We start from the raw sequence: 26007 nt of genomic DNA on the forward strand, positions 1-26007 counted from the left end.
TGTTAAAAATAAATGCGAGTTCTTAACCACCTTCTGTGACCACCTCATTGACATTTCAATTTTAGTTTATGCACAACATAAAACATAACATACATAACATAACATGTTATACATAACATCATACCATCTTAAATTAAGGCAAACATGTGGTATCTAACCTTTTGGATTGGCTCATTTCCCTTAGCATTATGGTTTCCAGTTGGGCACATTTGGTGGTGTTCATTTTTGTTGTTGAGTTGCAGTCACATAATAATGCAATGTGTCTCTCGCTCTTGTTGTCCCTTTCACATTGCGGAAGGTTTCCATTACAGTGCAGATGCTCAGGCAACCACATTGGTTTATTTTTGCTTTAATTGCCTGTGCTTCTGGGGTTCTTCAGAGACACAGTTGAACCGCAGCCTTCATTCCTGCTTCCCCTAAAGAAAGGCATTCAGCTCAACAAACACCTGTTGGTAAAGGTTACAGATGGTGATCCAACATTTCCAAAGTTTAAGTTCTGATTTTGATTATAAAATAGTTTATTGATTATAAATATATTGAGAATAACAATTACTTAGGCCATATCATCAGAAATATCAAGCTTGATAATTTCGTGACATAATCATTTTTTCTTGTGCCTGCTTTTGGTTAAAATTGCCTTGACCTGGATCCTGAACTTAAAGATTTTACATATACCAAAAGCTTCTTATGTTTGTTTTGCTTTGTTCTTAATTGCTGTATCAATATAGTAAATAATAATCTCAATCTATACAAATGGACCATTTATTGCTATATTTATAGCAGATAGCAAATATCAAACATAAATGTGAAGTAAATGGCCGTGATAAAGGAAGTAGTTGTATAATACAACACTAGTCCAGATATGAGAACAGGATGCAAAATAGATTTTTGAAAGAATGAAACAGGTGCTGAAACAATTGCTATCAGGGAGAATTAGAACAATATATAGTTTACTATAGCATTTCTAGCTCCCAAGTTGAGAATGAAACATGAACAAGTTTGACAAAAAAAAGGATGTAATTATAGCAACAAGTAAGCAAACTAAGCAAGTGTATTGGCATTTGCTGAATGAGAAGCTCTGACTGTTAAGCAGGTATTTTAGGATCTATTGAGTGCTGTGGGCTAAGGAATTAATTAGCGCTCCTTAAGCTGGGCAGCAACAGGAACTGGGCTTGTGGCTCAAAACACCTAGACTAATTGGACTCATTTGTATCCAATCTCCTGCTAAATGAAGACGTGGAGGGGAGAGTACATAAGGAGAGGGCAAGGAGCAGTGAAGGGAGACTTCACAGGGACTTCTACCATCACTGGTCTCCTGTGGGTGCTTCATCCCCAGACCCTCTCCCTGTCCACGGTACTGGCTCTGCTGGCTGGAGCGATTGAGCACCAAAATATGCAATTCTCTATGGAAATAAATACACAAAACGTTTTTTGGCAAATTATCAGGGAGCTTTGCAAGCCAACTATTCTCATGACAGTCTAAACTCTAGCAGTCATCTCGAAATGAATGGTTTTGTTCCACACACATACAATTTCATACTGTCAGATACACTATTCCTAATGGAGCAGGAAAACTGACAACAGTTCAGTTGTTTTTATGACTATAGAGTCCTAGTATCAGCCTGTTAAAAGATTTGTATCATAAGATTAGAGATCATGAAAGAAACCCCAAATGCTTGGACTCTATGTTTTTTTTTTTTTGGTTTTTTTTTTTTTTTTTTTGGCTAATTCAAGACTGCTTTATAGAAACAGGTGTGGGGGGCGGGGGGGCGGTCCTACAGTTAGATCCACATCCATGTGGGTCAGAGGTGGGTGAGGGGCAGGGGAGCGCCGGGCAACGGGGAACTGTAGTGAGCGGGGGGAGGCAGGGGATGGGTAGGGGTTGTAGGAAGGCAGCAGCTTGGCTCTGAGCTGCTCTGGGTTGCTCTGAGGGATGGAGCAGGGCAGGGGCGCCTCGGCTTTGTAGTGGGAGGAGCTGTAGTGACCCGGCAAGTAGGCTGAGTAGTTGGGGGGTTGGTACCAAAAACCCCTGCTCACTGGGGTGGTCACGAAACCTGGTCCCCAGGGCTGGCCGCCGTTTCCTTGGCTGGAGTTCGTTACCCCAGCGCCGGTGTTCTTGGTCTTGCGCCGAGGTCGGTACTTGTAGTTGGGGTAGTCACGCAGGTGCAGGGTGTGGAGCCGCTTGGCCTCCTCCACAAAGGGCCGCTTCTTGTCCTCGCCCAGCAGCTTCCACTGAGCGCCCAGGAGCTTGGAGATCTCCGTTGTACATCTTGGGGTTCTGCTGCACCATCTGGCGGCGCTGAGCGGAGCTCCACACCATGAAGGCGTTCATGGGCCGCTTCACCTTTTCCTGGGGCAGCCCAGCACAGACCAGGGCTCCTGGGCTGCCAGTGCCCTCTGGCTCCTGGAGTCCCAAAATTGGGGAATTGGTGTTTCCTGGGGGAGCAGGAGGCTCCAGGCTCTAGGCCTGGGTGTGAGAGGATCCAGGTAGTGCCATGGGGAGGCAGAAAGGCGTCCTAAAGGCGGTCCCCTCCAGGTGAGCTGTGGACCCTTATATGTGTCCTCCCCAAACTGAGTCGCAGACAAGGAAAGCTGGGTCCTTGGAAGGCGCAGGCCACCTGCAAGTCCGGAGTTCTTGAAATGGAGTCTTTGCTCCCAGCCAGTCTGGCACGCCTTGTAGAGTCAGAAGCAGGACCTACTGACCGGTATCCCTGGAGAGGTGTTCTTAACTGTTTTTTCAAAGTCCGCCCACCGGCCCCCATCCCTGCTGCTGTGACCCGACTGACAAACCTTCTGGGAAGGTGAGAAGCGCTGCTCCGTCCCGGTCGCTGCCAAGGCGCCCTGGTGCAGCAGGCCTCTCGTACCTGGGCTGGATCTGAGGCTGGCTGCCGGATGGGGGAACAGCTTTAAACACTGACTCCTCCCCAGCCCCTCCCAGAGCGTGGTCTCCAACACCCCTTTCTCCCTGAGGCCAAGCTGGTGTCCTGTTCTTCCCAGCCCCTAACACTTCCCGCAGGCCACCACACCCCCGCCCCACACAAGGCCGAGCTATTTGAGCAGTCAGGCCTAGCAGCTGGACTCTATTTTCAATAAGAGTGACTTCCACATGAATGCTACTAAATTCAGGAAATACACCATGTCTGAAATTCTATTTCAGAATCAACACTGTACATGGATTAGTTTCCTGTTGCTTGCCAAACTTCATGGAAGAACCAGCGCTAGTCCTATAATGTTGAACTGTCAGTGCAACCGTTTAAAAATGCAACCTATAGGGCCCAGCGGCATGGCCTAACAGCTAAAGTCCTCACCTTGAAAGACCCGATATCCCATATGGGCACCGGTTTTAATCCCGGCAGCTCCACTTCCCATCCAGCTCCCTGCTTGTGGCCTGGGAAAGCAGTTGAGGATGGCCCAATGCATTGGGACACTGCACCCATGTGGGAGACCTGGAAGAGGTTCCAGGTTCCTGGCCTCGGATTGGCGCGCATTGGCCCATTGCGGCTCACTTGGGGAGTGAATCATTGGATGGAAGATCTTCCTGTCTGTCTCTCCTCCTCTGTGTATATCTGGCTGTAATAAAAATGAATAAATCTTTAAAAAAATGCAACCTATAAAACTCACAAGCCTACTAACAAATTGTGTGCAGTTACTAAAGTCAAAATCCTAACCAGTTAAATAAATGAATTTCCTTAACATAATGTAACAATAGCTCTCATTTTAGTGATTTTGTTATCCCTCTAACAGAATATTTAGCTCATGTAGGAAAAACATGGTTTTATTGGATATTACAAAATTATTTATATTAAGTAATAATGCTGGCCCCGGTGTGGTGGCCTAGCTGCTAAAGTCCTTGCCTTGAATGTGCCGGGATTCCATATGGGCACCGGTTCTAACCCCGGCAGTTTTACTACCCTTTGTGCTCACTGCTTCTGACCTGGGAAAGCAGTCGAGGATGGTCCCAAGCCTTGGGACCCTGCACCCATGCAGGAGACCTGGAGGAATCCTGACTTTTGATCCACACAGCACTGGATGTTGCAGTCACTGTTGGAGTGAATCCATGGATGGAAGATCTTCCTCTCTGCCTCTCCTCTCTCTGTATATCTGACTTTGCAATAAAAATAAAATAAATCTTAAAAATATTAATGCTAAAGATTTCAGTTGAGTGTATCCATGCATCAACTATTGTTAGATTCCCGGCTAGCCAAATGTTAGATTCGCTGACCACCAGGGAAAGAATAACTCAGCCAAATATATGAAAATAATTTAGTTGGCCTTTATTTCACAGGCTTTCCTTCCCCATGCAGCAGAAAGGACAGACAGGAAGGTGTGGGCTACAGAGGAAGAAGAGCATGGAAGAGATGGGGAAGGGGCCCTTTTAAACTCTCCTTGACATGGAAACTGAAACGGGGGTCGCCTCAGCCCTTATTGGTGGGGGAATATGGGTCTGTACCCCTCGTTGGTGCAACAGTGGTCTCAGTGCCTGAGGGGCCTGCCAGAATTCCACCATTCATTCCGGGTTTTTGAAGGCAAATTCCACCCATCTCCGGCCACCTTGGTAGCATCATTCCAGTCTCTTGGTATAGGAAAGAGGGCGAAGAAATTGATCTGGCTGCTACCTGCTGAAGGGGGTTGTTGTTTTTTGTGTGAGGTCTGGAAGAAGCTCCATGGGTACCAGAGTGTAGGAGTAGAGCAGCATCTAGTTGAAGGCAGTCCATGGGGCATTATGAATTTTCTTCTGAAAGAACATTGGAAAACAAGGGGCAATAGTTCATAAGAGACATATAATTACTAGCAGAGCGAGTATTGGAATAAGTCATGATATGAGTGTGGATGCCTCAATATCGAGACTGAAGTTGCTGCTTGAATTGTGCGAATTATTTCGTCTGTTTGGTTAACGTGAGGTAGAGAATTATTAGGAGTAGGGTCGGAGGCAGGGGAGGCACTTTGGCATTGAAAGGTTAGTGTGGTATGCCCTGTCTGTTGCACCTTCCACTGAGATGAGGTAGAGGTTTGGAAAGGACTTAGATGGGAACAATGGAACCAGGAGGTGTGACCAAGAAGTTTGGCCACAGTGTGCGTGGTAAGGATCACCATGTGAGGCCTGGTCCACCCTGGCTGAAGTGAGTCTGGATGAAGTCTTGAGTAGAACCGAGTCTCCGGGTTGGAGAGGAAGGACATCCGTGTCCACTGACACATTCGGGTCAGGACACGGGAGACACAGGTCTGCATGTTCTCGGAGAAGCTTGAGAATCAGAGTCAGAGAAGGGAAACAGTTAGCCAAGGGAGGAGACTTTGTAGGGAGCTGGTGGGTAACCAGGAAGGGTCGGCCATACATCAGCTCAAATGGGCTCCATCCAAAGGGCTTGCGAGGGCTGACCCTGATGTATATTAGAGCCCAGGGGAACCAATCCACCCATGAGGGTCTGAGCTCCAGCTGATGGGTAAGGCCTCTGACACCTGTTGGGTGACCTGTGAGATGAAAGCAGGCCCATTGGCAGACTGGATGGACAGAGGCAAACCTAACCTGGGAATGATGTTGTTAAATAGGGTTTCTGCCACCACTGCTGATGTCTCCTTGGCCATTGGAAATGCTGCTACCCAACCGGAAAAGGAGTCATGTTTTTAAGTAGGGTAATGAATTTCTTCTGTGTCGGTATATGGGTGAAATCTATTTGCCAGTCCTCCCCAGGTTGATCACCTGTAAGTTTTTGAGTGGGTACCCTTGGTTTAAGTGCTCCCTGTGAGGAGAATATGGAGCAAGTTGGGCATGAAGCATGGATCTGTTTGAGAAGTCCACACATATTAGGGCACGAGAATAATGGGCAAGAAACCGGAATAAAGAGTCAGGCCCCACATGCAGAGAATTGTGGATATCAGTGAGGAGGGGCAGGGCAGCATGAGAAGAGAGTGCGATCTTGTTGCCCGTGAAGATCCAGCCTCTGATGTTCCTGGGCACTGGAAGTGAGCAGATCCTGTCATTCTTGTTGAGAGTAGGTAGGCTTAAGGGAAGTAGATAGGAAGATTATGGGGGCACTTGCTCTTGGGTTTGCCAGACGCCTCGCAGTTTGGTCACCCTTCTTGTTGCCTTGTGTCACTGGGTACATTGAAGACTGGTGTCCCCGGCAGTGAAGAATTATCTCTTGTGTTTGGAAACAGAGAACTTGGTGAAATCTGTTCATCAAAGAGGCATTAACAATAGGATTACCCTTGGTGGGGAGGAATCCTCTCTCCTGCCAGGTAGCTGAGTGTGAGTGAACAATGAGAAAAGCATGCTTGGAGTTAGTGTAGATATTGACTCGTTTCCCCTGAGCTAATGTTAATGCCCGAATCAGTGCATACAGTTCAGCCCTTTGGGGAGGAGTTCCTTGGGGGAGGCACTGTGCCTCAAGCATGGAGTCCAAGGTCACTGTCATATAGGTCACACAGTGATGTTCGTCAGGCCTGCACACTGAACTGCCATCCACGAAGAGTGTGAGATCAGGTGATGGGAGAAGTTTATCCTGTAGGTTGTCCCTAGAAGACAAATAAAAATCAGTAATTTGAGGACAGGAGTGTGTAGTCAGTGGCTTCTTAGGGATTGGGAGAAAGGAGGCCGGATTGAGTGGTGGTGATTGGGTCAGAGTGATGTCCGGGTTTTTAATGAAAAGTAGCAGCAACTGTCAGGGCCCCTCATTGACCTGCCACCCACAGTCCACAAAGAGTGAGGTCAGGTGACTGTGGAGGCCAGTAGGAGTCGAGGACATTTCTCCCGTTTGATTCTTCAAGCTGAATTTGGGCAAGGTGTTCTCTTGGTGGTGGTTTCAGTTTGGTGGGGGAAGAATGGGAGGTTGCTAGCCCTGCAAAAGAAACTGGTTAATGGTTTGGCTAGACATTGAGTGGTGACACAAGAGTGAAGGGAGGGGTTACTCATCAAAAGTCCCTTTGAAAGGATGGCTGGAGTTCCTCCTGAAGCTCACTGGGATATGCAGTCTCTGAGGCTGGGTCTTGAGGAGCTTCTTGGGGTGCCTCTGTGCTGGCAGATGGATCATTGTGGCAAGTGTTGACCTTCCGAGCGGGCAGGGAACTAGGGTCACTTGTCCTCAGTCCCAACATCCCAGCCTTTTGTTGTATGATCTTAGTGGGGAGACTTGGGCTGCACATGTGTGAATGACTGGTAAAGACTGTCCAGTAAGGCTTTAAAAAAGAAACCAGACATAAAAAGAAGCAACAAAATAATATATATGGTTGTGGGAAAGAGAAATGTTTTTGTCCATATTCTAGTGGAGATAAACGAGTCTGCTGTTGGTCCTATGCTCATTTTCTCCCCCTGCTCATGGGGACTTTGGCTGCCAGCAAGAGCTAGGGTGATTGCTTTGGTCTTTCTGAGCTTAGCAGGAGCAAAGTAAGGGCCTACGGTAAGGCCAGGGCTCCAGTTGACAGTGACATTCAAGGCTGCAGTGACAGCTAGCAAACACTGATTCTGATTTCTCACATACATGTGCACTTGAGTTTTAAGTCTAGATGCACAAAGGAAAATTCTGAAGTTTGTTAGGCATGTGAGAGGCTCAGGACCATCTCTCTCTTCATGTGGGGTGCTGGAAGAGATGACATAAAGGAAGTGTGAAACTCCATGGGGAGACCTCCGTTGACTCCCATTACCTGGCTGGACAGAGAGGAGAGCTGGCCTTGAAAGGGAGGCTGATACAGAACAGATGGTGACTCTGGATGGAATATACAGCTTTACCTGTGATGCTGTTGACTGTAGGCTGTTTCTCCATGGCAATGAACACTTCAGGGGCTGGGCAGAGTGAAGGGTTTTCTAGCTGGTGGCCAACCATGGTCCTGACCCAGGGATTTTTTGACCCCCAGAAAAGTCCCATTCCTAGTGGCTTGGCTCTTGGCAGAGCTGACAAGATGCTTTGAAAGCCACTTCTATGATTGGTAGCTGGTTGCCCAGTCTTCTGGCCTCCCAAGTTGAAAGCAGGTCAACTTGAGGGTGGACTGGCCTTGCTGGGTCTCCCTGAGACAGGTTACTGGATAAAGCCACATGAACAGGCCTCCTGTTGTCTAGCTCACTACTCTTCCCCTGGGCCCTGGTTGAAGTGGGCCACAGAGGCAGCCTTGGGGTGTCAGCCCAGGGGATGTTCAATTCTATCCCTAAATTCTTTAATGCACTGAGCTAGAAATTTGTACTCATGGACACATGCTGACAGTTTTAAGGTGATGTCCATGAGGAGATGATTAGGGTAATAATTTAGCCACACAGTTAAGGTCTGGAGATCAAACTGTGCACTCTGAGTCCTCAGTGTCAGAGAGAGAGACAAGAGGAGGGGTGAAGAAAGGGGTTGGAAACACCAGATTAATTACATAACATTGTCAAGTGAAAACTGAAATAAAAACTCTAAAAACATTTACCAAATGTGTGAAGTCAGCTGTACATTTGAAACAAGGAAAGAATGCTCTAACAAGAACTCTAAAAGTTAATTAACAAGATCAAAAACATGTTTTGATCAATAAACACAGATAATAACACATGATGACAATTTCAAACTTTTTCAAAAGACAAATGTTGAGACACACTCTGTTTGGCACCACATATGCACACACACATACACACACACACACACAAACACACACACACACATATTTTGGAACCAAGCTCAGCAATGTAATCCTTGCTTGAAATTAGTAACTGAAGAGTTATGTTAACCCAGGTCAATTCAAAATCTTGAGAGAAAAAGCTTATTGTCCAAGTACCTATGAAACTGTGTTACATAATACAATGTAATTAATGAATTAAAAATAAAAATAGAAAAAAAAAAAAAAGCTTATTGCTGGGCCAGGCAGAGTGGCCTAGCAGTTAAGGTCCTTGAGCTGAATGTGCCAGGATCTCATATGGGTGCCAGTTCTAATTCCAGCAGCTTCATTTCCCATCAAGCTCCCTGCTTGTGGCCTGAGAAGGTAGTGGAGAATGGCCCAAAGATTTGGGACACTGTACCCATGTGGGAGAGCTGGAGGAGGTTCCTGGCTCCTGGCTTCAGATCGGTACAGCACCAGCTGTTGCCACTGCAGTCACTTGGGGAGTGAATCATCAGATGGAATATCTTTCTGTCTCTCCTCCTCTCTGCATCTGACCTTCCAATAAAAGTTAAAAAAGTCATTTAAGAAAAGGCTTATTGCTGTGAACTCGTTACAAGTTAGGTTTTTTTTTCCACCTCAGGCATTTTGCTCTTCTTTTTTTTCCCCTCCTTTAGAGATGTTCATTAGTTTACCCCCCTAACGTCCCTCCCCTGGGAGAAAAAAAAGGTTAAAACAGCAGGGCAGGACAGGGAAAAGGCAGGAGCAGGAGTGGGGGAGGGGCAGGCCAGTCCCCTGGTTCCAGACTCTGGTGCTGGTGGGGAAGTGGGAAGAGGAGCTTGGCCCATGGGTGATAGTATGAATATTATTACAATCAACAGCATGGTAGGGTGTAATGAATATTGTTAAAGTGTTAGTTTTCTAAAATTGAAAACTAACTTGACCAAGTGCTACTATTTCTTTTATGTTTACTGAGGCAAACATAGTGCTTCCACAAATATCTGATTCAGTATTTTTTCTTGAATTGTATTTCTGTCCAGAGCTGCCTCTTTCTAAAATAAAAGTCCTTGATGACTATTTCAGATTGTTGAGATCATGTTTAGCAAGCTCTGATGAGATCTAAATATTAGGGAACACACGCACAGATCTCTGGAGTTTGGAAGAGCCTGCTTGGTGGTATGTTAATGTATTTAAAGGAAGGGATCATTTTCATAACTTTTAATCAATTTCTCAATAAAATGCTTCCAAGCTGAGATTTCCATCGTTTTTTAGAAAGTTTAAAAAAAGGTGATACCTTCTAAAAACTGTTTGAACACTATTATAAAGCACTCACTTAGCAAATACTGAGCTGCAGAAGAACTATGACCTTACCCTGACAGTCGACGAGCCTACACGTGAAAAGATCTGAACTGAGAAACACCCAACCTATCTACCAAAAACACCATAGGAGGAGCCTAAGCAGCACAGCCACAACCAACCAGAAATCATGGATTGAAATTTACTTTGCATTATACCCCCACATCTGGAAATGGTACAGCGCAGTACTCCATCACTATACATTTCCATAATTGAGAAGTCATGAAACAAGTCAACAATTGGTATGAGCTAGAACACCAGCCACAACAACAACAACAACAAATAACAGCACCATGAAAAAACGTGCCACTGAGTAACCATGCATTCCTGCTTCCAAACAAGACATGGATTCCCAGTGAAACTGTTGGACATGTGTAGACAATGAGATGCCGGACTGTTGACATTGCCTGTACCAACAATGTCGGGGTGCACTTAAATAAGAGACTGATAGAATTATGATTCCTTCTGAAGTGCTACATCATTGTAGTAAAATGGGGAAAATCTGTCGGGAGGTGGGAGTTTGGCAGAGGATAACCACAGTCTATATGAAACTGTACCATACAATTTAAAAATCAAAGAAAAATATATTTTAAGAAAAGAAATATGCTCTGCTTCACGATTGATGTGACAAACGGTGGCTGCTCCCCATCCCTGAGTTCTAAGGCATTTGGGAGGCTGGGTGTGGCTTATCCCATGGTCTGCTCTCTACTGCCAGATGCAGCAAGAAGAAAAAGAAAATCTGGAAACAATGGTATCACCCACTTTCCCCTAACAGTTGAGACTTTCCACTCTGATCAACTCTGTCAATATCATCAAAAAGTAATAATGAAAAAAAGACAATCTTTTATGCTTTATCTAGGCCCATATTTTTTGGATAGCCAAAACCTGCTAATTTGCTATGAATAAAGATTTAAATAAATATGATATTTCAGATGATAGTACAGAAATGTAGGACAATTTTTGCAAACATTATGTTTTAGAAAAAAATGAAATCAGCAAAACAATCGATCAAATGTGTTAAATGGACATGACGGTTTAAACACATAGTAGAGAACAACTCAGAAAAAAGCATGATAAATGTAAATATCTTCCACAAGTGCAAATAAAAACTGCATTTACAAAACAAATTCAAAAGCTGACAGATCACCTTTAAAGAAATATAATGCCCAAACTGGCAAAAGGCAAGCACATTCATTACATGAAAAAGTCACTACCAATAGCATGACAAACATGTATGCATTTGGCTAATGTGAGGGTTGGAGCAATGGTAGGCATTTGGCACAGAAGTAATGGTGCCGTTTGATATGTGCATCCAAATCAGAGGAACTGGGCTGTGCTCCTGGTGCAGGCCTAATTCCAGCTTCCTGCTAATGTGCCCTCTGGGAGGCAGCCAGTCCTGCTCCAATCTATGGGTCCCTAATACCCCTGCTTCCAGCTAGGAGCAACTCTGACTGTAGCAAGCATCTGAAGAGTGAACCAGCCTATGAGAGAAATGTCTCTCTTTCAAATAACTGAATATTTTCAAAATAATTCTATTCAGTTTAAGACAACTAAAAATATTATACAAGCTAGTCAGAAAAAAAAATCACAAAGTTTGCAATCCAACTTCAACAAAAGTTGTAAGACAAGGCCAAATACAACCCAAGGCTGTATTTCCCAGCCTGGCAAGAAAATTCACGAAGAGGCAGTTGGGATTATACCAAAGGTACTGCCCAGATGCCAGGTGGGGGCACATTTTAACTTATACTGATATGAAACATTCTGATACAAATGTCCAAATGTCAAAAAGTCTGACGATCATGCATTGCTACCAGTTTTAGTTACTGTCTTAATAAAAAAACAAAGGCCCTGATGTCAAAATACTGCAAGTGGCTTTCAAAGCCTACAGCTGCATTCAAAACGCTCTATGGAGTCAATGCTTCCCTCCTGTTGTTGGTTCATGAGTTTATGCTTCAGTCATGGCTGCTTAAAGTGTTTGTGAATTGCAGTTCTGTACTCTTCTTCAAAACACACAACCATTTAAATAGGGCTAATTCACATTAATAAAAGCAGTGTCAACTGGTGGTTATTTTCAAACATCAACTAAAGAACTAAAGAACTAAAAACATATATACTACAAAAACTACTTGTTCTGTCATATCACGTGTATTGTATGTGTGCTTACTGTGTTGCTACAAGGTAAAATTTATTGAAGGAACACATTCTAATTGGCTGAAAAAAGAACACTCATAAATTAAAACTGCTACCCACTTCCCTATCCCCCTGAACCTTTTTTCTTTAACTGCAATTAACTGTAAAGATTATCCACAACAATACAATAAAATAGATTAAAAAAATTAAAACTGCTACATAGCTCAATATGTTTGTAATTCATGTGACATATAGGCTGTTTTGGACATATGGTAGAAAGAAATCAAAATGTTTTAGGTTATTTACACATTCATGATCTAGTTTACCGGGGAAACAATATACTTGTATGTTACACATTCAATACCAAAACCAATTTAGCTTCTACATTTGTTTGATAAAATTCATAACTGAAAATATACCATGTTGATCTATCATTTTTTACTCTTAGTGCATATATCATTCAAATGCATAAATCTAAGAGATACATGTTTCCCATACATGTACTCAAGTCTTAAAATCTGTAGAAAACATTGGATACTTTGGTCAACGTTTTCCTAGGTTGTTCATACACAAAAGTTAAATTCTTAAGTTCTCAGTTAATTATTCAGAAAACAAATTTGCAAGTCATGTCTTATTCCATCATTTCTACTTGATTCTGACATGAAAAACTCATTCTACTCTGAAGGAATTTCAAGATGGATACTTAGATTGCCAGACTTAGAGAGGGATGGGTATCTTTCTCTGTAATCATGCCAACATATACACCAAATGTTTCTGTAGTTTGGGGTTGAGAGGTCTTTCAGCATGAGCTCCTCTGCACTGCTGGCAATCAGGACTTCCAAATCGGAATCAGTGTGTAGTGCTCCTCTGTACAGCAGTTAGAGGTAAAACAAGACCGTCTAGGATATGACCTCCAATTTCAAAGTGGATTTAGCATCACAAACTCAATGAATCTAACATATCCATCCATAAAAGACAAAAACTGCAAGATGGTATCAGTCTGTACAGAGAAAATGAATGCAAAGACTTCCTCATCAATTTACACAAAAATCATCCATGAGAACCCCAAGAGTACTAGTCACCTGGCACAGGTGTAATTCAAAACAGAACTTAACATGATCACACCACAGGACCCAATAGAGTCTTGCCCAATGACAGCAAGAACAGGATTGGAATGTTGTGAACCCTGTCATTTCTGCTGAAGCCAGAAAGGAAACATACATCATGTAAATGCAAGAAGCATGATAAGTGGGGACAGGATCACCTTTCTCAAGCAGAGATCTTCTGCTGGAGCTCCTCCTTCAGTGTCAGTGCCAGCCAAAGAGGGTAAAGCCAGCCATGACACTGGCAGGGTAGCCTGCAGGCATGAAGGCAACTGGGGCTTGCTGGCTGCATGGGCACTGGCAGCCATTAGCTAGGGAGATGACCCTGGGTGCTCAAGGAGCATAGCGGCCAGGGTGATGAGGGTGCCTGTTACCAGCACCTCTTCTGCGAGCCACCCGTGACAGTAGCAAGTGGAAGGGCAGCTGTGAGTGTGAGGGCGACCACTGAAATGGTCTCTGTTGCAGGGAAGACTGGGACTGGGGTTGTGGGTGTGTGTGGCTCTCTCAGGAAGCAATCCATGAGATGGATGAATCTGAGCATAGAGGTGGGGCATGGCAGAGTCTCCAGGGACTCTGGGGTAAGAAGGAGTGGATGTGGCAAAGCAAGTGAGAGTGGCCTGCAGGGGTGCAGGTATTGGCCCTGTCAGGTGGGCAGTCTCCCTTGGGAAATGAGGAGAGGAGAGTGCAGCCTGTGCCTGGAGGTTGGAAGCCATGGTCCACATGGGGTCACTTGGGGAGTTGCTAAGGGACATGGAAGATTCTCTGAGAGCTGGAGATGTGAGGGCAGACAATGGGGAGGAGGCGCATAAAGTTCCTGGAGAACTGAGTCTCCTTGAGTTCAGCAGGGCTGACTCACCCAGAATTGTGGGGCCAGTGGGGGAAGTGCAAGAGGAGTTGGAGGAAAGACGGAGAGATGGGTGTGATGTGATGACAGTCGGGGGAGAGGAACATTGTGAAGTTCTGGAAACACCAGAAATTCCCTGAGTCTGGAGGGCTGATTCCCCCTCATCTGTCATGTTGGTGGGCAATGAAGAGGATGAGATAGAAGAGACACTGAGGGACACAGGACAGGGAGATCTTGAAGGCCCTGACTCAAAAGCAGATCCGTGAAACTGGTGGTCTGATTCAGGTGGAAATCCATGGACTGTTGGGGCATAGCTAGTTGAAACACCAAGGGGATTAAGGTTTGGGAAAGCTGGGATAGTGGGGATGGTGGAAGAACCATCTGAAAAGCCTGAAAAAAGAGCAGGTCCCTGAGACAGGAGAGCAAACTTCTCCTCAACCATACAGTCACTTGGGGTAGAGCAGTGTGAAATGGGAGATAGAAGGAGGCATGGCAGTGATGGACCAGGAGCAAAAGGAGAGGAACAACGGGGTTCAAATGAAGATGGGGCACTGGAACACGAGGGGGCATAGTCAGAGGAGGCAGAAGTAAACATAAGGGAGTGAGGCTCTAGTGTGCCTTCAGAAGAACATTCAGATGGAACCCCAGTCTCCTCCATGGAAGACATGAGGGCCAAGTCTACTGCTCCCACTGAGCCTGGCCTCTCCTCATGGCAGAACTGCCTCTGGTTTGTGTCCTGACGGGGACATCTGGGGACGGTAGGCGAGTAGCTGGGAGACAGAGGAGACAGTGGTGGGAGAGGGTTCATGGGGGAGGAACAGGGTGAATTTCCTGCCACACTCGGAGCTCCCTCATTCAGGGGGGCTGATTCCCCCACAATGATACAACTGCTACTCAAGGAGCGGGACGAGATGGAAGAGAGAGTGAGGCACATGGGACTGGGAGATCTTAAGGTCCCTGAGTTGGCAAGAATCCTATGGCGTGTGTTGTCTGACTCAGGCTGAAGGGGTGTGGGCATAGTTGGGGAGTAGCTAGGTGCCACGTTATGGCTACCGAATGACACTGCAGAATTGGATGTTCTAGGGGAGGAGGTGTCAGAAGGGGGAAAATTTTGTATAGATGTGCTTGGTCGTGTTGGTGACAACGACGGGTGGTGTGAAGCCATTAGGGAAATGGCAACAGATGTGGGAATTCCCATGGGGGATTCTGGAAGGGTGAAGGGGTTGCTGGGACACAAGGAAGGATTGTGAAGGGATTCAGGTGGGGTGAAGACCTTGAAGTCAGGCTCTGGTGAGCCCTCAGAAGAACATTCAGATGGAACCCCAGTCTCCTCCATGGAAGACATGAGGGCCAAGTCTACTGCTCCCACTGAGCCTGGCCTCTCCTCGAGGCAGAACTGCCTCTGCTTGGTGTCCTGACGGAGAAATCTCGGGACAGTAGGCGAGTAGCTGGGAGACAGAGGAGACAGTGGTGGGAGAGGGTTCATGGGGGAGGAACAGGGTGAATTTCCTGCCACACTCGGAGCTCCCTCATTCAGGGGGGCTGATTCCCCCACAATGATACAACTGCTACTCAAGGAGCGGGACGAGATGGAAGAGAGGGTGAGGCACATGGGGCTGGGAGATCTTAAGGTCCCTGAGTTGGCAAGAATCCTATGGCGTGTGTTGTCTGACTCAGGCTGAAGGGGTGTGGTCATAGTTGGGGAGTAGTTAGGTGCCACGGGAGAGAATCTGTGGGGTTGGGTTGAGGGAATGGGAGACTGGATGGGGAGCCCTTGGTTGTTCTGGGCATCCCCAAGTGAGTCATGTGTGATGTTGCTCAGATTATTCAAGTCGTTGCAGAGTTGCTCTTGGGAGCTGGGAAATTCCCCTCGGGTAGAGGTTGGGCTGCACGTTGAGGGAAGGGTGAACATGTGGTAGATGTTGGAGACCCCTGTGGACTCAGAATATGGCCCTGGGAATGACACTGCAGAATTGGGTGTCCTAGGGAAGGAGGTGCCAGAAGCGGAAGAATGATGTATCGATTGGTATGGTCGTGTTGGTGACAATGATGGGTGGTGTGAAGCCATTGGGGAAATGGTGACACAGGTGTGGCTCTCTGTGGAGGATGCACGCACAGTGAAGGGGTTGCTGGGAACCAAGGGGGAATACTGAGGGGATTCAGGTGGGGTGAAGACTATAGAATCAGGCTCTGGTGTGCCCTCAGTAGAACATTCAGATGGAACCCCAGTCTCCTCCATGGAAGACATGAGGGCCAAGTCTACTGCTCCCACTGAGCCTGGCCTCTCCTCGTGGCAGAACTGCTTCTGGTTTGTGTCCTGACGGGGACATCTGGGGACGGTAGGCAAGTAGCTGGGAGACTGAGGAGACAGTGGTGGGAGAGGGTTCATGGGGGAGGAACAGGGTGAATTTCCTGCCACACTCGGAGCTCCCTCATTCAGGGGGGCTGATTCCCCCACAATGATACAACTGCTACTCAAGGAGCGGGACGAGATGGAAGAGAGAGTGAGGCACATGGGGCTGGGAGATCTTAAGGTCCCTGAGTTGGCAAGAATCCTATGGCATGGGTTGTCTGACTCAGGCTGAAGGGGTGTGGGCATAGTTGGGGAATAGTTAGGTGCTGCATTGTGGCCTTGGAATGAAAATGCACAATTGGTTGTCCTAGGGGAGGAGATTCCAAAAGATAAAGTATGATGCATCGATGAGCATGGTCGTGTTGGTGACAATGACCTGTGGCGTGATGCCATTAGGAAATTGGCGTCACGTTTTGTGCTCCCTGTGGAGGGTGTTCGCACAGTGTTGGCGTCACTGGGATATTCGAAAAATCCTGTTGGCGATTCTGTTCTAATATCTGGGGAGTCAGGCCTGGGGGACCCTTCAGAAAAACTAGAGTGATTCCTAGTTTTCATTGAGAAAAACATTACAGGAAGTAAGCTACAATTCCCTGGCCTGTGTTCAAATCTACAAGTAAGGGGCGTGAAAAGATTTTTGAACCTGTGGTTACCGGATTTGGGCTGTGGTCGGATAAAGACAGGCTGTGTATGTGTGTGTCTATGTGTGTCATGTCTATGTGTGTGTATGTGTGTGTGTGTGTGTTTGTTGACTGTGTGTGTGTTTTGGTTGTGTGTGTGTGTTGGTTGTGTTTTTGGGTGTGGTTTTGTGTGTGTTGTTATTTGGTTGAGGCTTACTGGAGAGCCTCTCTCAAAAACGCGGGAATATCCAGAACACAAAAGACAGGCCCACTCACCCAAATGCTCTGTCGATCCGTGTCACGATTCAAAGTTGCAGGATGCTCGCAGGATGCTCTGGGAAGCTGTGCAGCGCAGAAACCTGCTGTGCAGTTCACTTTCCTCAGAGAGAATCCCAGCTCATTGCCTTGGCAAGGGCCTTAAGTATCTGAGGTGGGCAGGGCTTAGCGGAAGAGGCGGTGCTTCCTGTCAACTGACAGCCTAACTGCCGCCTAGACTCATCCCACACGCAGTTGCTCTTCTGATTGGTCACTCTTAGGCACCATCCAAAGCAGACCCGGGGGTGTCCCACTCCCTGCATCTGTTTATGCCTTTCATCCCTGTGGTGCGAATAGCTTCACCCCCATCCCCGGTATTTTTCACCTTGAGATAGTGTGTGTAGAAAGAGATATTGCCCTGTGAGTTCATTTGAGAAAACCCCAGGACCTGTCAACAGTGAACTCATTGGATTGGAATGTGTTCCCTGGAGCCTATTAACATAATCAGATCACCTGGGAAGGGCTTGCATGGAGTCATTTTGATAATCCCATGATTTAGACTGAAGTTCAAGTTTCCACCCTCCTCCACCTGTTCCCTCTTCAGCCCTGGGGTGAAGTTTGGATCCCACCCAGTACATTTCAATCTTTGAGGTGACACCAGGAAACGCTCCCAGCGTCTATCACCCCATTACGGGACCATCAACGCATTGAAGGAGAGCAGGCTCACCTGAAGACCTTCCAGAACAACAGGCTCACACGTTGGTCACCTGGAAGACAGCCTGCACAGTGGACCTGGGGAGATGCGCTTCCCCCAAGGAAGCAGGGACAAGGCCGTTCTACTGAACACAGAAAGAAAATGTGGACTAAACAGAGAGCAAGTGCCAAGGGCTCTGTGGTGATCTTTTGTGCCCACCACATTGAATTTTTCTTTCTTAAGATTTACTTATTTTTCTTGAATGGCAGATGTACAGAGAGGAGGAGAGACTGGAAGATCTTCTGTCTGATCATTCACTCCCAAAGCAGCCGCAACCACCCCAGCTGATCCCATCTGAAGCCAGGAGGCACGAGCACCTCTCATGTCTCCCACACAAGTGCAGGGTCCCAAGGCTTTGGACTGGCCTTGACTGCTTTCCCAGGCCAGGACCAGGGAGCTGGATGGCAAGTGGGGCTGTGGAGACACGAAACCACGCCCATATGGGATCCTGGTGCTTGCAAGGCAAGGACTTTTAGCTGCTAGGCTTCTGCACTGGGCCCTTGGTGTGATGTTTTCACAGGCCAAGACAAACAGCTGAATCATTGCTGCTCTGGCACCCTATTTGCTTGCTCCCGGTGCAGAAACCAATCAAAGCTTGTGACAGGGGCCACTCAGTGCTGAGCCCAGTGTTGCATTATCCAGTATTCTCTGTTGTCCAGGGTCCCTTAAGAAGCCCAGCTGGGTGAGCACTCAAGGCAGGGCACTCCACCCTCCACACCCCACCCTTGGAACGTCAGTCACACCTAGATACACACAGGCTGGGTCCTTGCATCCAAGAGGTCATATTGGTTCCTACCAGCTTCTGAAATAACCTAGTAAATATGCTTTCTTCAGAGAAAATTGTTTAGTAATAAATTGTTTCATTCAAATAAAAACATAAAATATAACCACTGATACTGAATATTAACAGTTAAAAATATTCGTACTAGCTATTGTTAAAGCAGTTTGAGGAATATTCCATCAGGGCCTGGCTTCTGGCCTTGCCCTGTCCAACCTTGAGAATTTCAATCGTTTGGGTACAGGAACCACCAGATAGAAGCTTTCTCTCTGTTTCTGTCCTTTCCTGTCTCTGCCTAACTCTATCCAAATAAATAAATACATTTTAAATGCACCTAAGGATAAATGACCTTGTGCTGACTCAAATGCTAATTGAAATGAGACCTTGGAAAATTACAAAGTATTGTCATAAAAAACAATGGGTTTGGGCCCTACGCGATGGCCTAGTGCTTAAGGTCCTCCCCTTGAACTTGCTGGGATCCTGTAAGGGCGCCGGTTTTAATCCCAGCATCTCCACTTAACATCCAGCTCCCTGCTTGTAGCCTGGGAAAGCAGTGGAGGACAGTTCAAGCTCTTGGGAGCCTGCACCTGTGTGAGAGACCTGAAGAAATTCCTGGCTCCTGGCCTCGGATCAGCGCAGCACTGGCCATTGCGGCCACTTGGGGAGTGAATGATCAGACAGAAGATTTTCCTCTCTGACTCTCCTCCTCTCTGTATATCTAACTTTCCAATAAAAAAAAAAATTTTTTTTTAAAAAAATGCGACTAAAATGGAAAAGAATCAGTTTACGACAATGTATATCTATTCCTTCACTACCTGAGCCGTTTTCTTTTTTTTTTTTTTTTTTTTTTTATCCCGTCTGTGTTCTGTTCTAAGAGTCCTTCTACCTCTATCCATCTCTTATGGTCAGCCAGGATTCCCACTGGCGTCTTCCCTGCATCAATTTGTGACTCGCCACAAGGCATTTTTTTTTTTTTTTACGATTTTATTTATTTCCGGGCTTGGCACACTGGCCTAGCGGGTAAAGTCCTCTCCTTGACTGCCCCAGGATTCCGATATGGGTGCCGGTTCTAATCCCAGCAGCTCCACTTCCCATCCAGCTCCCTGCTTGTGGCCTGGGAAAGCAGTCGAGGATGGCCCAAGGCTTTGGGACCCTGCACCCGCGTGAGAGACCTGGAAGAGGTTCCTGGTTCCCGGCATTGGATCAGCACAGCACCGGCTGTTGCGGCTCACGTGGGGAGTGAATCATGAGATGGAAGATCTTCCTCTCTGTCTCTCCTCCTCTGTGTATATCTGACTTTGTAATAAAAATGGATAAATCTTTAAAAAAAAGATTTTATTTATTTCCATTACCAAGTCAGATATACAGAGAGGAGGAAAGACAGGAAGATCTGTCTGATGATTCACTCCCCAAGTGACCACAACGGCCGGTGCAGTGCCAATCTGAAGCCAGGAGCTTTGGGCCATCCTCACCAGAGGCAGGGAACTGGATGAGAAGTGAAGCTGCTGAGATTACAACCGGCGCCCATATGGAATCCTGGCACTTTCAAGGTGAGGACTTTAGCCGCTAGGCCACGGTGTTGGGCCCACCACAAGGTATTGAATGAGTCCCTGTTTGGCCCTGGTACCCATTTCCACCACCTCAGGCTGCACGTTGCTGTCTTTGAGAGGTTTTTCTCGCAGTGCTCTCTTGCCTGGGTGAAAGTTGTTCCCTCCCCCGCATTCTCAAACCCCACGGAGCTTTGGACACCTTTCTTTGCAATTCTGCACTTCCTGCTCTCTCCTCTGATTCATTCTGTCCCTATCTCATCACACACTCAGATATACCAACTTTCCACGGTCAGTCATCTTTCCCCGCCTTCTTTTCATCAAATTACATCACAGGTTGAAACTTTGAGATTGTGTCTCTTAGGTGTGTAATACGCAAGTTAGCATCACATGATGTTGCCAAAATTATGAGCCACATTTAGCACTCATAGATTCCAAAATACCATTTCCACTAAGTTTTTTTTTTTCTAAAATAGTATTCCAAGACAAAACAGCACCATTGGGATAAAAGTCAAAAAGCAAAGTCTTTTAAGTGTGATTTTTGAAGTTGTCAACAAACAAACAAACAAAAAACAATGAAAAGAACATCTAAACCATGTTTGCTGCGTAGTTCACCTAAAGCAAATGAAAATCCAGTACAAATCTAGTCAGTGTTGCCTGTAAGTGTTTAAAATGCAAAGTTCCACTCTCAGTCTGTAAAACTTAGTAAGCAAGTCATGAAAGTGACTGCCACGCTATCGCACTGAGACCTGACAGTGAGATCTCTCAGTTTGTATTAGTAGATGTGTCTAATAAAAAAAAGAGCATAGAAAAAAGACTTTTTACTTTTAAAGCTACCAATCGCTTTCATATAATTTTTTAAATTATATTTTTGACAATCTTTAAATTGTTAATTAGGGTAAAAAGGTACAAGGGCTACAGGGAAGTGGGTAAGACTATTATTTCTCTATTATTTCCTTCATATATCTGAGGTAAAGGGAATATTGAGGGGGAAGCCCTACCCAGTCTCCCACCCATGCAAGATCCCCAATGTGGGGCATGCTCTGAGCTCCTTGCTCAAGTTTTCTTTTTTTTTTAAGATTCATTTATTTTTTTATTTTATTTTTTTTAAAAGATTTATTCATTTTATTACAGCCAGATATACACAGAGGAGGAGAGACAGACAGGAAGATCTTCCATCCAATGATTCACTCCCCAAGTGAGCCGCAATGGGCCAATGCGCGCCAATCCGAGGCCAGGAACCTGGAACCTCTTCCGGGTCTCCCACGAGGGTGCAGGGTCCCAATGCATTGGGCCGTCCTCGACTGCTTTCCCAGGCCACAAGCAGGGAGCTGGATGGGAAGTGGAGCTGCTGGGATTAGAACCGGCGCCCATATGGGATCCCGGGGCTTTCAAGGCGAGGACTTTAGCTGCTAGGCCATGCCGCTAGGCCCAGATTCATTTATTTTTATTACAAAGTCAGATATACAGAGAGAAGGAGAAAAAGAGATTAAGATCTTCTGTCCAATGATTCACTCCCCAAGTGATCACAACTCCCGGTACTTCACCAATCCCGAGCCAGGACCAAGAACTTCTTCCAGATCTCCCACTCGGGTACAGGGTCCCAAATCTTTAGGCCATCCTCAACTGCTTTCCCAGGCCACAAGTCAGGAGCTGAATGGGAAGTGGAGCTCTCGGGATTAGAACTGGCGCCCATATGGGATCCTGGCATGCTCAAGGCGAGGACTTTAGCCACTAGGCCATGCCACCGGGCCTGCTCAAGTCGTTTTGGTAGTTCACCAGTTATGAATCACTGCCAATCTCTCCACTCCAGGCACCATGAGGTTTTTGGAGAATCCACTGATTGACATAGTCCATCATAAAGTCTTCATTTGTCACGTATTTCGCTGCCAACATATAGCTGAGGTGGTGGATTGATCTGTTCTGTCTACTGTCTTTTCTTGGTTAGAGTTCTGAGTCCTCCACTATGATTGGGGGATCCCAAAAAGAAACTTTGAGGTGTTCCCAGACCAGATTCTTGTATGTACTAGCAAGTACAGGGCCCGTCACAGTCCATCACCCTGGCAACTGGTGGGCTGCTACAAGGATAGGCCGGCTCTCCCGAGCTCATTGTTTCAAGGACAGGGCAGTTTGGACTGCGCCCCCCTGAGTCCTTGCCCACCCGCCCACCATCCACTCCAGCACCAAGCAGCTCACTAACACCTTCTAACTCCCTTCTCCACCCCCTCCTCCACACACACACATTCCTAAACTGCCTGCAGGCGGCTCCAGGGCCAAGCGAGCTTACCCAGTGTCATTCTGGCTGCTTTTGTGTCAGACCTATTCAAATGCAGCTCCAAGAGCCCCAAACACGCATTGTTGGTTATTTAAAAGGCTGAGTTCTAGTTTATATGATATTATGAAATTATTATGTGCAGCTAATTCCCGCAACCTGATTCTTTACCATGAGATGAAAACACCAGATGCAACAAGGTATCTTAGGAGGTTTATTCCAGTGGGGAAGGAACAGGATGGAGGGGAAGGGGAAAGGGAGGAGGGGTAGCGTGGCTGGAAGAAGAGGAAGAGCAAAGAAGAGAGAGAACCGTGCCTGGGGGCCTTTTGGTCTGCCAGGTGTGGGGGGTGATGATTGGGAGGGATTGAGGGCAGGCCCCAGGAGATTGGCAACTGCAGGTGAATGCCTATTGATTTGTGAGTGTGCGGGTTTAGGGAAGAGGCTGGAAGATTGGAGGCGGAATTCTCAGGCGGAATGCCAGGTTACATCTGATTGGTGGATGGCTGACTGGCACGAATTTTCTGTGCTCTGAGCAAGAAATAATAGCGCAGAGTCCAGGGTAGAATATTTGAATAAATTCTTCCACTCATACCATCAGATCCAGGGCCTGGGGGCTTGGCCAGGGTCCCCACACCTCTAACCGGCCCTCCCACCACCCTACAGCTGCTCTAGGATCAGGCAGGCTTGGCCAACAATATGGATTCTGCATCAAGTCAATCTCCGGACTGCTGCTCTGGAGCCGGGTCTGCTTGCCCTCACCCACAGTGCATCTGCCACGACCAGCTTATCCACTGCTCCAGGGCCAGGTCCTTTTGGCCCGCGAACACTCCACACACACCCAGCATGACCATCCCACTGCCCCACCAGCTGTTCCAAGCCAATCTGATTCAGTCTTCCAAGGGCAGGTCCTATTTCTCTTGGATTGGGGCTGACGTATTCCAGGGGTTCCTAGAGCTTTCCCCAACTAGGTCTGCCGCTGGGGTTTTCTATAGGCAGGTCCTGCTTCCCCTGGGGGTCAGATGCTGGAGTCTTTCAAAGGTGTCTCTATTTTCCATGGGTTGGGGGCTAGGGTCTTCCCTGGTGGGGAATCTTCTTTCCCCCAAAGGATGGTGGCTGAGGTCTTCCAGGGGAAGTCCGTCCCTCGCACTTCAGGGATGGATTCTGCTTTCTTTTGGTTGGGGGCTGGGGTTGGGTGCTTGGCTTCTTCCATGTTGGGTGCTGTAGTCTTTCAGGGGTAAGTCCTGATTGCCCCTGACTCAGGGATTCAGTTTTTCCAGGGATGGACCACATTTCCACCCCCTGGCGTCAGGGGCTGGAGCCTTCCAGGGGCCTTGATGCTGTTTTCCCTTCTCACTGCCCTCCCCACCCCCATCAGATAATGGTCTTCCTGGGGCAGGAAACAACCCACAGGGAAGCTGGACTGACCCCTGGAGGACCCCAACCTTCTACCCAGGGCTAACCAGGACCTACCTCTGGAAGACTCCAGCATCCCATCCAGGGAGAGACAGGACCTGACCCAGGGTAGTTTCCTGATTCTGCTCTGTGGTTCCTGCCTTTGCTGCCTCTATGCATGGCTGGATGTGGTGACTCATCCCCTTACTCTGTTGGTGCTTGCAAGATGAACTCCTGGTGCCACTTCCTGTGTCACTTCATCCCACAGCCTGCTGTGACCCAGCACACGGTTAGACCCAGAGCCAGCTGCACACTCCTCTCTGCCTGTCTCAGGCCATGCTGGTGGGCACCTGCACCTTCCTGTAGGTCACAGTACATGGAACAAGGGACCTTCCACTGAAGGCATGGCAGATTGATTGATTTGAAGGACATGGTAACAGAGGGAAAGAGATCTTTCAGGGTTAGGCTAGGCTAAAGCTAGGGACCAGGTACTTCAGCCAAGTCTCCCAGGTGCAATAAACAGGGAGTTGGATCAGAAATGGAGCAGCCAGGACTCAAACCGAGCTCTGATAAGGGATGGCAGTTTGAAGATGTAAATTTGACCCAGGGCACCATAATTTCAGCACAACTTCTGAGTAGTGGGAGAATGAATACTATCTTCTTTATCATTTGTTTATATTGATCCAAAGGGCTTGAATGGATGGGAAGACAGTTACTTGTATTTCTTCCCTGCTGTAGATGTGCACATCACAAAGATCCAGACTGGACAGCACCAAGTGACCCAGTAAGCTCTGTGTTGGCCCTTCTTGCACTGGCATGGAACTACCCAGCGTTATTGGCAACTTTCCGGAAAGTTCTAAAATAGCTTCTTCTTTTTCTTCTTCTTTTTCTTCTTCTTCTTCTTCTTCTTCTTCTTCTTCTTCTTCTTCTTCTTCTTCTTCTTTTACTTTTATTAATTATATCTTGAGACTCAGATTTGTTTGTTGGGTTTGACAAGCAGGCTGGGGCATGGAAAGTGTCTCCTGGGTTCATCTGACCTGGCAGTGCCAAGGCTTGTTGATGTGGTGAGTGTGTTGTGGGGCATGTTACTGTGGCCAAGCCAGTCTGTCCCTAGAGCAAGCTGCAGGCAGATTGCCTGGAGAAGCCTGAGGGAGGCATGACAGGCTTGCTAGAAGCACAAGCTTTGCCAGCTCTGAAAGCTATGTTTGCTGCAATAACCAAGGTGGGAATGCTAGATGTGCTGTGGACCCAGAGAGAGTGAGCCTATTCCAGAGGAGCAAGATGGAGGACAGGAGTGTTAGGGTTCCTGTCAGAGCCAGCCTAGAGCTGACAGCCTCCTGCAGGGCTATAGCCCACCCATTGTCCACCCATTGTAAACATGGCAGCCTCCTGTGACTGTCCAACTCACCTGGTTCCGAAGGCGGGGTCAGCCAACTCACTCTTTTCATAAAAACCCACCTAACTCTGACACTGAGGTCACTCTCTGAAGGAAGGGAGAGCTGACCCAGGCTGGATGGTCAGTTTACTTGACTCCTTCATAAACTTTGCTGTTTAGCAAAAGGGCTGGGGCCACAGGATTGTGGACAGAAGGGGCCCGGCCCTGGGCTGCACTTGTTGAAGAGAGGCATAGGAGCCCAGCTAGGTGGCCTAGAAGCTAAAGTCCTTGCCTTGAACATGCCAGGATCCCATATGCACACCGGTTCTAATCCCGGCATAACCGCTTCCCATCCAACTCCCTGCTTGTGGCCTAAGAAAACCTTGGGATCCTGCTCCCTTGTGTGAGACTGGAGAAAGTTCCTGGCTCCTGGCTTCAGATTGGTTGAGCACCAGCCATTGCGGTCACTTGGGTTTGAATCATCAGACAGAGGATCTTTCTCTGTCTCTCCTCTTCTCTGTCTATCTGACTTTGTGATAAAAACAAAATAAATTCAAGGGGAAAAAAAGAAGAGAGAGGTGCTTGGACTTCAGACATCCACCATTCCCTGGCTTCTCTGTCCACATTTTGTTACTGCTAGGCCTCACCTCTCCCAGAACTCCAGAAAGTACACAA

At 47.0% G+C, this 26007-nt stretch overlaps 2 protein-coding genes and 1 pseudogene across 2 annotated transcripts in view; 1 reads left to right on the plus strand and 2 right to left on the minus strand.

Annotated features, from left to right (window-relative positions):
- Nucleotides 1-26007, plus strand: part of LOC131481044 (zinc finger protein 260-like) — a 242443-nt gene that overhangs the window by 124947 nt on the left and 91489 nt on the right.
- LOC131481038 (zinc finger protein 793-like) overlaps nucleotides 1-26007 on the minus strand; it is a 390937-nt gene that overhangs the window by 61588 nt on the left and 303342 nt on the right. The window lies entirely within an intron of this gene.
- On the minus strand, nucleotides 1803-2410 carry LOC101530674 (protein SOX-15-like; annotated as a pseudogene).

Source organism: Ochotona princeps, chromosome 8 (assembly GCF_030435755.1).
Source record: "Ochotona princeps isolate mOchPri1 chromosome 8, mOchPri1.hap1, whole genome shotgun sequence".
NCBI classification, from domain to species: domain Eukaryota; kingdom Metazoa; phylum Chordata; class Mammalia; order Lagomorpha; family Ochotonidae; genus Ochotona; species Ochotona princeps.